Here is an 11,126-nt window from a genome sequence, read left to right on the forward strand (position 1 = left end):
TGTTGGCCCAGAGGTGGCTCGGTTTGGTGACAAGATTGGGGCCTTCCCAGGACAAAAGAGAAAGGGGCAGGGGGTGGGAGCCTGGGTGGCAACGGGGAGCCGTGGCTGTAGCCTCCCCCAAAGTCTCTGATGTCTCGTAGGCTGGGCTGGCCAGGACTCGGGTATAAGCTGCAGGCTTTCCAAGCACCTTGTGTTTCAGACTGAAGATCTTTCACGACCGGACATTTTCCTGTTCTGTTTCCTATGAAGAGTGGCTTCCCCTGCTGGCTCCCAGGTGGCTTTGCGATTTGAACTTGGAAATGCTGCAGTCTCTTTCTGCAGCTACTTGCACCTCCTTCCGGTTAGTTCTCTGGCTCTGTGCCCGTCAACATCTGCTTTCTCACCCCACTGAATCAGGGCGGAGTTTTACATCGCCTCAGGGGAAATTTTAAGGTGTGGATGACCAGAGCTTGCAGCCTGAGTGTCTGGGCTTCTTGGTGTGGCTGAGTGGATGGCATCCGGTACCCCGGACACTCCTCGCCCACTCGTCCCCTCCGTGAGCGTGTGTGTATGTGCATGCGGGTTCACACGATTCTCCGCATACGCGATCCCTTTGCACCGTACGAACACCACAGACACCGCATGGAAGAGCCAGAGCATCAAATGACGTTTGTCAACTGAGCACCTGCTAGGAGACAGCTCGTGGGCCGGGTGCCAGGGGAACCTCAACAGAGAAGACAGGGCCACTGCCTTCAACGATCTTTGTCCAACTCCCAAACTGGGAGGCGGTGGGCTTTATTTAGCATCCACATGTCACGTGGGGCCAACGCAAAGCCCGAGGCGGGTCTTTTAGAAAAAGTTTTTGATTGTGGTAAGATACACACGAGCATAAAATTCACCCCCTTAACCACTAAGTACATTCACGGTGTGGTACAACACCGCCACCCGCCCCCCCGTCTCCAGAAGCCTTTCATCGTCCCAAACCGAAGCTCGGTCCCCACGAAACTCTCAATTCCTGTGCTCCTTCCCCAGCCCCCGGCGCCCTCTCCATTTTCATGAATTTGACGGCTCTAGGTGCCTCGCGTAAGTGGAATCGTAGAGCACTTGTCTTCTTGACGCTGGCCGGTTTCACCCGGCACAGTGTCCTCGAGGTCCACCCGTGGGGTGGCAGGTGTCGGCACGTCTTTCCTGTTCATAAACGACTTGGAGTCCATTGTGTGGATGGACCCCACTTTGCTTATCCCGTCATCCATCGATGGGCACCTGGGCTGCCCCCACCCCTTGGCTACGGGAGACAGCCGGGGCTTTTAAATATATTGAATTAGCGGTCAGCATTTACGACTTGGGGGATTTCTCCACTATCCAGCGCCCAGCTTCTCGTGGAGAACAAGGAGGTCTGGTCACACTGGGCCGCTGTCCTGTGTGTTGGTGACCGGTGACGCGCGGTTCCTGTCCCGGGACAGTGTCATGCGGGCGCGGACCAGAGGCGGATCACTCACGTCATTGTTTTCCTTTCAGTCGAGTTAAGGAAAAAGCAAAATATTTCCATTACCTGTGTCTCTATCAAACGTGGACAGTACAAAACAGGTGGAAGGATCTCCCCGTTTCGGGGAGAGGAGAATGTTCCTGCGTATGGAACACGCATGCAGGGCAGGTCTGTGGGCCGAGAGCCCAGGGGGCCGGGTCCCTAACACGGCCCCCTCCCACGTGGGTGTCCCAGGGGGCACTGCAGTGGACCTCTGGTTGGGGCTTCAGGAATTGCAGGTCCTGGATGCAGCTTGGTTCCTGTTGGTGGGTCCATTCAGTCATCTACGTCATGATACCCGAATCATTGGTTTGATTTCTGATCGGCGATATCCTGATCGCCCGTCCCTCCCGCAACGTTGTGGGCCATGTAAAGCAAGCAGGTGTAGGGGGTTGAGTGGTGGCCCCTGGGAAGACACGTTCAAGTCCTGACCCTCCTTACCTCCGAGTGTGACCCTTTATGGACGAAGGGTGCTTGCGGGTGTAATTAAGGATTTAGGGATGACATCATCCTGGATTAACCGGGTGGGTCCTAGGTCTAATGACAAGGGTCCTTATTAGACACAGAAGAGTGAGGGCATCTGGGGGGCTCAGTCAGTTGAGTGGCTGACTTTGGCTCGGGTCATGATCTCACGGTGTGTGAGTTCGAGCCCCGCGTCGGGCTCTGAAGCTGACAGCCCAGAGCCCGGAGCCTGCTTCGGATTCTGTGTCTCCCTCTCTCTCTGCCCCTCCCCTGCTCCTGCTCTGTCTCTCAAAAATAAATAAACATTAAAAAAAAAAGTGTGTGCAACCCTGTTAGGGTAGCCACAGGAAGCCAACATAGCAGGTGGCCACATTATCTCTGTGGATAAAAGGGAAGCGTGGGATCCTTGCGGATACAGTCGACACGGCATACGGAATGCTTTTGGCCGCATGGTGGCCTTTGTGGTCGGGGTGACAGGGACAGAGAGGACTTGCTCAGTCTGTGCAAAAGGGTAATTTAACCAAGAGGAACTTGGGCGCAGAGGGGGGGCAACGCCTTGCCCAGGGTCTTGTACAGAATCCGTGGCAAAACAGGACATGAAACCCCCCCTCCCCCCCCCAAAAAAGAAGACCAAAATGTGGATGATGACAATTAACGCTTCTCACTCGGGGAGACGTGGCAGTGCCTTAGCTTTGCGGATTATCTTTAAAAAGAATTTTCAGGTCCACATAGCATCTCTTTGCGGTTAGAAATTGTAGGTCTTTAGCAAGAACGAACACCCTCAGTCGGTCGAGCGTCTGACTTCGGCTCAGGTCATGATCTCACGGTGTGTGAGTTCGAGCCCCGCGTCGGGCTCGGTGCTGACAGCTCGGAGCCCGGAGCCCGCTTCGGATTCTGTGTCTCCCTCTCTCTCTCTGCCCCTCCTCCACTCGCGCTCTGTCTCTGTCTCTCAAGGATAAATAAATGTAAAAAAAAAAAAAAAAAAGCAAACCCCGAGCCAGAGGCTTTTCAGGGCCTCCCCTCTGTCCGTGCTGTGTAGGAGAAATGGCTCGTCCCGGACAGACACGCGTCCTTCCCGTGGCCAGGGATAGACCCCCACAAATAGGCACCGCGGCCTGAAGCCGGTCTGTTCACCTGAGGTTTTCATGGAAGATACTGACTCTCCAGGGGGCTTTTCTCTGCTGTGCGCTTGTGCAGAAAGGCTGGCTCTTGTGTGTGCTGTCCAGAATGCGTTTCTCCCAAGGGGCTGCTGCTTAAAAGAACCACTTCTCCAGTTAATTCCAGTTGGGGCATACGTTCACCCCGCATGTTTTATCGGAAGGTGGGAGGTGTCGTTCAGGCGTTGTTCCCCGGGGTTTGGCTGACACCTGTGGGGGGCCCAGAGCGGCCTTAAGGAGTCACAGTGCCCCCCCCTGGAGGGTCCCTGCCCACCTTCCCTGAGCCTCTCTGATGGAGGGCCGGGGCTCCAGCCAGGCTCTGGGCAGGGGGCACACCCCAGCTCCTCCTCCCGGCTCCCCTCCCCCAGCCCCTCTTCGGGTCCCTCCCCAGGAGCATTTATTAGCAGCCAGAGGACCAGGGAAGCCGGGTACGTAGACCGGGGCCCGCTGGTGCAGCTCCGGGGCCTGAAACAGCCGCTGCGCAGCCTCCCTGATTTTTGGTTTGTGTTTCGGCGGACTCCCAGAATCTGTGTTTGTAAAAAATCGTGCTAAAGTACATATAACATAAAACTTACCATTTGCGTGCTCCCAAGCATATAATTCAGGAACATTTAGTACATTTCACAGGGTCGCACGCCTTCACTATCCGGTTCCTGAACGTTGTCGTCTCCCCCAAAGGGAACCTGTGCTCACCCAAGCAGCCCCCTCCCCGCCCCTGTGTCTCCCCTCGCCCCCCGCCCCAGCCCCCTGCAGCCACCAGCTGCTGTCTGTCGCCCAGGATTTGTCTCTTCTGGACACGCCGTACAGAAGGAATCATAGGACGTGTGGCCTTTTGTGACTGCTCTCTTTCTCCCCGCGTGTCCGCGTGGCCCGTGTGGCATGGCTTCACTCCTTGTCACGGCTCAGGCACGTTGCGTGGTGTGGACACACCTCACTTCCATCATCCTCACGTCTGTCCACGCACCTTTATCTGGGCTGTGTCCCCCTTTTGGCAAATGTCAAGAACGTGGCTATGAACATCCGTGTAAAGTGCTTGCTGGAGCACCTGTTTTCATTCTCGGGGCGCCTACCAGCCGTGGGAGCGCAGGGTCACACGGTGACTGTGCGTCACCTGCCGGGGAAGCACCTGCCTGCTTTCCGCTGCGGCTGCGCCTTCTTGTGGGGCCCACCGGCTGCTCGGAGTTCTGGCCCCTCCACATCCCCTGTGGCACTTGGCGTTTCCTTTCCTCCCTCGCTCCTTCCTTCCTTCCTTCCTTCCTTCCTTCCTTCCTTTCTTCCTTCCCTCCCTCCTTCCTTCCTTCCTTCCTTTCCTTCCTTTCTTCCTTCCTTCCTTCCTTCCTTCCTTCCTTCCTTCCTTCCTTCCCTCCCTCCCTTCTTCCTTCCTTTCTTCCTTCCCTCCCTCCTTCTTTCCTTCCTTCCTTCCTCCCTTCCTTCCTTCCTTCCTTTCTTCCCTCCCTCCCTCCCTCCTTCCTTTCTTCCTTCCCTCCCTCCTTCTTTCCTTCCTTCCTTCCTCCCTTCCTTCCTTCCTTCCTTCCTTTCTTCCCTCCCTCCCTCCCTCCTTCCTTTCTTCCTTCCCTCCCTCCTTCTTTCCTTCCTTCCTTCCTCCCTTCCTTCCTTCCTTCCTTCCTTTCTTCCCTCCCTCCCTCCCTCCTTCCTTTCTTCCTTCCCTCCCTCCCTCCTTCCTTCCTTCCTTCCTTCCTTCCTTCCTTCCTTCCTTCCTTCCTTCCTTCCTTTCTTCCCTCCCTCCCTCCCTCCTTCCTTTCTTCCTTCCCTCCCTCCTTCTTTCCTTCCTTCCTTCCTCCCTTCCTTCCTTCCTTCCTTTCTTCCCTCCCTCCCTCCCTCCTTCCTTTCTTCCTTCCCTCCCTCCTTCCTTCCTTCCTTCCTTTCCTTCCTTCCTTCCTTCCTTCCTTCCTTTCTTCCCTCCCTCCCTCCCTCCTTCCTTTCTTCCTTCCCTCCCTCCTTCTTTCCTTCCTTCCTTCCTTCCTTCCTTCCTTCCTTCCTTCCTTCCCTCCCTCCCTTCTTCCTTCCTTTCTTCCTTCCCTCCCTCCTTCTTTCCTTCCTTCCTTCCTCCCTTCCTTCCTTCCTTCCTTCCTTTCTTCCCTCCCTCCCTCCCTCCTTCCTTTCTTCCTTCCCTCCCTTCTTCCTTCCTTCCTTCCTTCCTTCCTTCCTTCCTTCCTTCCTTCCCTCCCCCCTTCCCTTCCCTTCCCACTTCCTGTCCTTTCCTTCACTATGATAATCGTCCTCTGGGCGTGAAATGGCATCTTGTGTTATGGATTTGCATTTCCCAGGCGAGTGTCTTTCTCTGTGCTCCCTGGCCACTTGCGTCTCACCGACCGTCTCCCACTCTTTGGTTCAAAAGGAAGGGGAACGGCGCCAGCGGCCTCCAAGGTGCTTTGTGCTCGGAGCTCCTATACGAATTTGGAAAAATGTCCTTTGGTACCTTTTTAGGTTGGGAGCCACCGTTTTCTGTCATTAAGTTCACAAGGCTGCAAAGGGTGTGATTACCGGTGTATCGTAAATACCAGTTTAAAAGGATACAATGGTCCCTCACTCTCTAGAAGCAAAACCCAACGTTCTGTCCCACTTCCGAGGTCATCCAGCAAGTCACAGACAAACCGAGCCAGAAAACCACTCTGCGCCCTGAGAGAACCCCAAATCTGAGTCCCCCCGGTAATAAAATCCTGTTTCTTTCCTGTGGACCTGTGATAACACCAAGAATCTCAGGCTGCCCTTTGCCCTTCCCAGCCTGGGGTCCTGACCTTCAGGGTCGGCCCAATCGTGAGAAAGTGGCTGCTGGAGACTAGGTCTTCTCCCGAACTTTTTTGCCTTTTAAATACTTGACGGTATTTTTGTGCCGGGCCTTCTGAAGTCTGTCTCCCCTGCCCTCTTGGCAAGAAAATGGTCTTTTCTTTTCCTAAATGCAACTGCCCCCCGCATCTCCCTTGGGCAATTCTTTTAAATATAGCAAATGAAATGTAAATAATGCAGCAATGTGACCTCACAATACCCAAGACGGGAGGGGGGGGGGGGAATTCCTAGTTCTTTTCCCTTCCCCCCAGGGGCGTCCTGTGTCACTTATTCCACTGAATCTTATTTTAATGAAAACATTTTTATGTTTGAAAGTAATTCACTAATCACTCAAGCAGAGGCCTCTGGAACAAAAACATAATTTAAATCGGGGCGCCTGGGTGGCGCAGTCGGTTAAGCGTCCGACTTCAGCCAGGTCACGATCTCGCGGTCCGTGAGTTCGAGCCCCGCGTCAGGCTCTGTCCTGACAGCTAGGAGCCTGATGCCGGCTTCGGATTCTGTGTCTCCCTCTCTCTCTGCCCCTCCCCAGCTCATGCTCTGTCTCTCTGTCTCAAAAATGAATTAAAAGAAACATTAAAAAATAGTATATATATTTATTACATACATATATAAAAGTCAAATGTTTGAACGTCTCTTCATGGGATGGATAGGGCGCATGTTTTCAAACGGTCCGTGTGTCTTTGGATGACTATTGCTTATGATCTGAGACATGGTCCAGAATCACTTCGTCCCTGGTGTGAGTGTGTTGGTGAAGATTCTGAGAAGACTTGTTTCTATAAATTCCCACCTGGTAACGGGAGAAAGGCGCCAGGGCTAGGTGCCTCCTCTTTCTGAACCACTTTAGCGATTTAAGTCAAAAGTCACAACAGCGACTTATCACCAAAAACATTTTAAAAAATTGATTGGATCGAGTTGTCCTCCAGATGAGCAAGATTGCGGGCTTTCTCGGCACTCCCGGTAGGTGAGTGGCCCCGGGTCCCTCCCTGGTCCCCAGGATCCCCCACCCTCCTCAGGAAGTGGAGGTGTCCTTGAGGTCCCGGTCTGAGGCTGCGGATCCTCGCTGACCCAGCGACCCGGATCCCGACCCCCTCGGACCTGGCCCGCTGAGCTTTAGCTGCGCCCGCGCCGGGGAGGGGAGGGGGGGCAGGCTGCAGGTGTCTGGGCGCTACGGTAGGGTTGATGGTGGGGGCCTCCCCGGACAGCCGCGCCGACTGTCCGGTCGGGAGGGGGGGTGCGTGCCTAGGAGGCCACCCCACCTCTGAAGCGGCCCCACAAGGTGGGTCTGCGGAGAGGGTCACAAAGAGGAGAGGTGCACCAGCCTGCTGCGCGTGCGCGGACCCGGCTGCCACCCTCTGCGGGCTGTGCCTGCGAGTGTAGACGCCGGGGGCCTGTTGCAACCGCGCATCTTCGGGTGTCCGGGTCCCGGGTGGGTGTCGGGCGCGCAAGCCCGTGTTGTCCTAGTATTTACAGCGTGTGGCTGGGATGGGAAATAATGCGTACGGTGTGGGGTGTGAGTGGTGCGTGCGCGCCTGTAGGCGGCGCGTGTTCTGGCGTGTGCGTGTGTGTGTGTGTGTGTGTGTGTACGGGGTGTGGGGGTGCGCCGTGACAGGGCGGCGTGCGTGTGCGCGGAGCGCGCGGCGTGCCCGTCGCGTCCCGCCTGCGCCCCCAGCGCCGCGCTCAGGGACTGCGCACCGCCTGCGGCCCTGGCACCACCCACCGCGCGGCGCGGAGCCCGGAGCGCGGCGGGTAGCCATGGCAACAGAGGCTCCCGCAGCTCCGCGGTCTGGGTGAGGGGCGCTGCGCCCCCCGACGGCGGGCGTGGGGGAGGGGAGGCCGCTCACCCCCAGAAACGCGCGGACGAGGCGGGACACACCCCTGCGAAGCGCCTCTGGCTGACACCCCTCGGGATACCCCGCCCCGGGCCCATCCTCGGTCCCTGCTGCTTGCTTGGGGGTCCTGGACCCCTCGCTCGGGTCCTCTGCAGGCCTGGGGCTGGGCGCCGAACATTTCCTGCTGTCTCGCTTTGCCGCGAGTGGATGCGCAAAGCACTTACTGCTGCTGGGTGCGAAGACGCAGCCAAGACAGGTGCGTCTTAGGCTCCTGCTCCGGGGACCGAGCCTGGACCGGGTCACAAGCACGGCTGTCTGGTTTTATGACCGACAGCTGCTCCTGGATGGGCCAAAGGGAGCCCCCCTGCCCCCCGCCACTCCCACCCCCAAGCGTTCGACGTGGCTCTTCAGTGGGGAGGAGAGCATCTGGGCCAGCAGCTCCCTGGGGTCTGGAAAAAAAGACCGACTTCCGCCAGCAAGTAGCACCTGAAGGAAAGGGCTGGCCGGGCCCTCCGGGAACTGAACCTGGGGATATCTGCCGCCCCCCACCCTCGCTCAGGGCCAGCCGGCCAACGAGGCTGCCTCGATTCTAATCCTGTTTTACCTGAGGAGGTTGGGCAAGACCAGTTTGTATTTATTCATTCATTCATAGCCCTTAGTAAGCGCAGCCATTCTCAAGCGTGGTACCGAGGCCAGCGGCGTGAGAATCACCTGGTAACTAGTCAGAAGTGCACATTCTCAGGCCCGCTCCAGGCCTCCGATCCAGAAAGGCGTGTGCGCGCTCAGGCTCACCAGCACAGCACCTGGTCTAACGAAGCGGTTCCGAGGCACCCTTGAATTTGAAAACCGCTGATCCAGGGTGGCCTTCGTGCTGGGCGCGGGGCTGCATGATCCCTTCCCTCATGGGATCCTAAAACAAACCTGATTTGGAAAGTTCTCCTCTGGACTATCAGCGTTCACTTGGGGCTCCATCTACAACTGGGGGGAACGAATACTCTGACCCCGCCCCCAAGGCTGATGCGGTTATTTCCGAGGGGCGGGAGGAGAAGCTGGAGGAACCGAGGTTCTGAATTCCTATTTCAGGAGCGGCTGGAGAAAGGCTTCAAGGGGTTTGAAGAGCCCAAGAGCGCCGCCTCCTGGTGACAGCACGCGGCGCTGGCTCTAAAGGGGGGAGGCCTCCTGACAAAGGGGACTTTCACGGTCCCTCCGCTCCCTGTCGCTCATGAACTGGCCAGTCAGTACTTGAACGTGTCGCCCATCACTGCCTGGCTAAAGTCAACAAAGGCTTTGAGCAGACAGTTGTTCGTGGACGAATGGTGTATCCGTGTGAGTCGTCAGTCGCCTCCACGGGGCTCGGGAAGGCAGTGCCGCTTTGTTTCAGCCGGGGTTTTCTCCCGACTGTTTTGGTTGGGCCGATAGTAAGATGGAGTTTGCACAGTGGATTACAGTGTTAGTTTTCGGCAGTGTCCCGAACTCCCGTGGCGGGAGTCTTTGGACACCAGCCACCGGGGAGACTGAGCGCTGCCCTCCAGGAGCCTCCCGGGTTGGCCACGTGGGGCGGAAGGGAGAGCAGGCAGATGGGAGCATGGACGACCTCCCGGAGGTGTGCCTCTGGCTCCCTCTCCTTCACTATTTATATATTTTGTCTTGCCTACCAGCCGCCTGTGCCATGGGCACAGTCAAGGTATTGCCCTTACATCAGCGCATCCTTTTTCTCCTTAATTTTAAAAAGAAAAACCGTGAAATACCAGACATAAATGGAAGATCAGTAGCTCTCACCTCAAGCCGAAGGTGATCATAAAACCAGAGACAACGCAGGTATAACCTTGCGGCCACGGGGTGCCCCGTCACTGCCCTGAGCCTGGCTCCTCTGGGTGCTATAGCAGCGAGGTGCTTCAAGGCTCAGCGTCCCCGACCCGAAACTTCCGGCGAGAGAAGCAACGTTTGGAGGCGAATGGAAAAGAGAGCAGCTGTGACTCCTCACTGTTCCGCGTGTGTTCGCGCGGGCCTCCCGTGGGCCGGATCCAGCTTGCGAACAGTAACTCACCTAAGCGTTAGGACCAACCTGTGAGCCAGAGACTACTGTTGTTCCTGATTTTACAGTGGGGACGTGGCCCAGTGGTCAGCAACTCGCGTGGGGCTGCCCAGCATTGCGTTAGAGGGTCTGAGCATGGGAGCTGGGGCTGGGTCGCCCCCGGCCACACCGGGCGCAGGGTGGTCCCCACCACTGCACAAATGAGAAATGTAGCCTCACGGCACGAAGCCCGGATCATGTTTCTTTCTTTTCTCTTTGAGAAAGTCAGTCGCAGGGGCGCCTGGGTGGCTCAGTCGGTTGGGCGTCCGACTTCGGCTCAGGTCATGATCTCACGGTCCGTGAGTTCGAGCCCCGCGTCGGGCTCTGTGCTGACAGCTCAGAGCCTGGAGCCTGTTTCAGATTCTGTGTCTCCCTCTCTCTGTGACCCTCCCCCGTTCATGCTCTGTCTCTGTCTCAAAAATAAATAAACGTTAAAAAAAATTAAAAAAAAGAAAAAAAGAAAAAGTCAGTCGGACGAGCCTTAGACTGTCGGCCCATCCTCTGCAAAGCAGCCGACCGTGGGCTCTCAGAGGCAGGCTGGGGGTCTTTCGGGGGCCTGTGGGTCGTGGTGGTCACACAGGCCCCTGTGGGTGCTCAGTGCTCGGCAGCTGTGAATGCACGCGGATCCCCCTCCGGGTCCCCTCCAGCCACATGGGCAGACTCCCTGGGGCCAAGACCGGATTCGGGCCTGTCCGGAGTCAGAAGCTGGTGTGTGGGCTGGCAGGCTGGTCTGGGTATCCTGCGCCGGGTAGGCTCTGATGGTGGGGGGGGGGCGTTCCTTCTGGGGAAATGACTGGGTGCAGGGCCTGTGAGGCCAAGGCAGGACTCCGGCTCCGGCCAGCTGGTGAGGCGGCTGCCGAGGGTGGTTTGGGATGGACCCTGAAGGTGAAGGTGGGGACTGAGTCACAGGTAGATGAGGCCCAGGGAGGGGAGGGGGGCTCACAGGCAAGTGGTCGTCTGGTCCCGCAAACCCCTCCTGCCGAGTCGTGTCTCACAGTGTTACAGTTGGATTTGTAACACGCAGTCTCTGCGGCCCGGCCTTCACCTGGGGGGCCCCTGCCTCCCAGCGTTCTCCTGGGCAGATCTCAGGGAAGTACGCATCTCCTCGTCCCCTCACGTTTTCCGATGAGGACACTGAGGCTGCGCCCCGAGGTCACAGCTTGTGAGTGGGGGACAGACTGGAGTGGGAGTTGTCACTCCAAAGCCCTGCTCTTTAAAAGTGGTTTTGAGGGGCGCCTGGGTGGCGCAGTCGGTTAAGCGACCGACTTCAGCCAGGTCACGATCTCGCGGTC

The sequence above is a fragment of the Neofelis nebulosa genome, chromosome 16, assembly GCF_028018385.1.
Source record: "Neofelis nebulosa isolate mNeoNeb1 chromosome 16, mNeoNeb1.pri, whole genome shotgun sequence".
Lineage (NCBI taxonomy): Eukaryota > Metazoa > Chordata > Mammalia > Carnivora > Felidae > Neofelis > Neofelis nebulosa.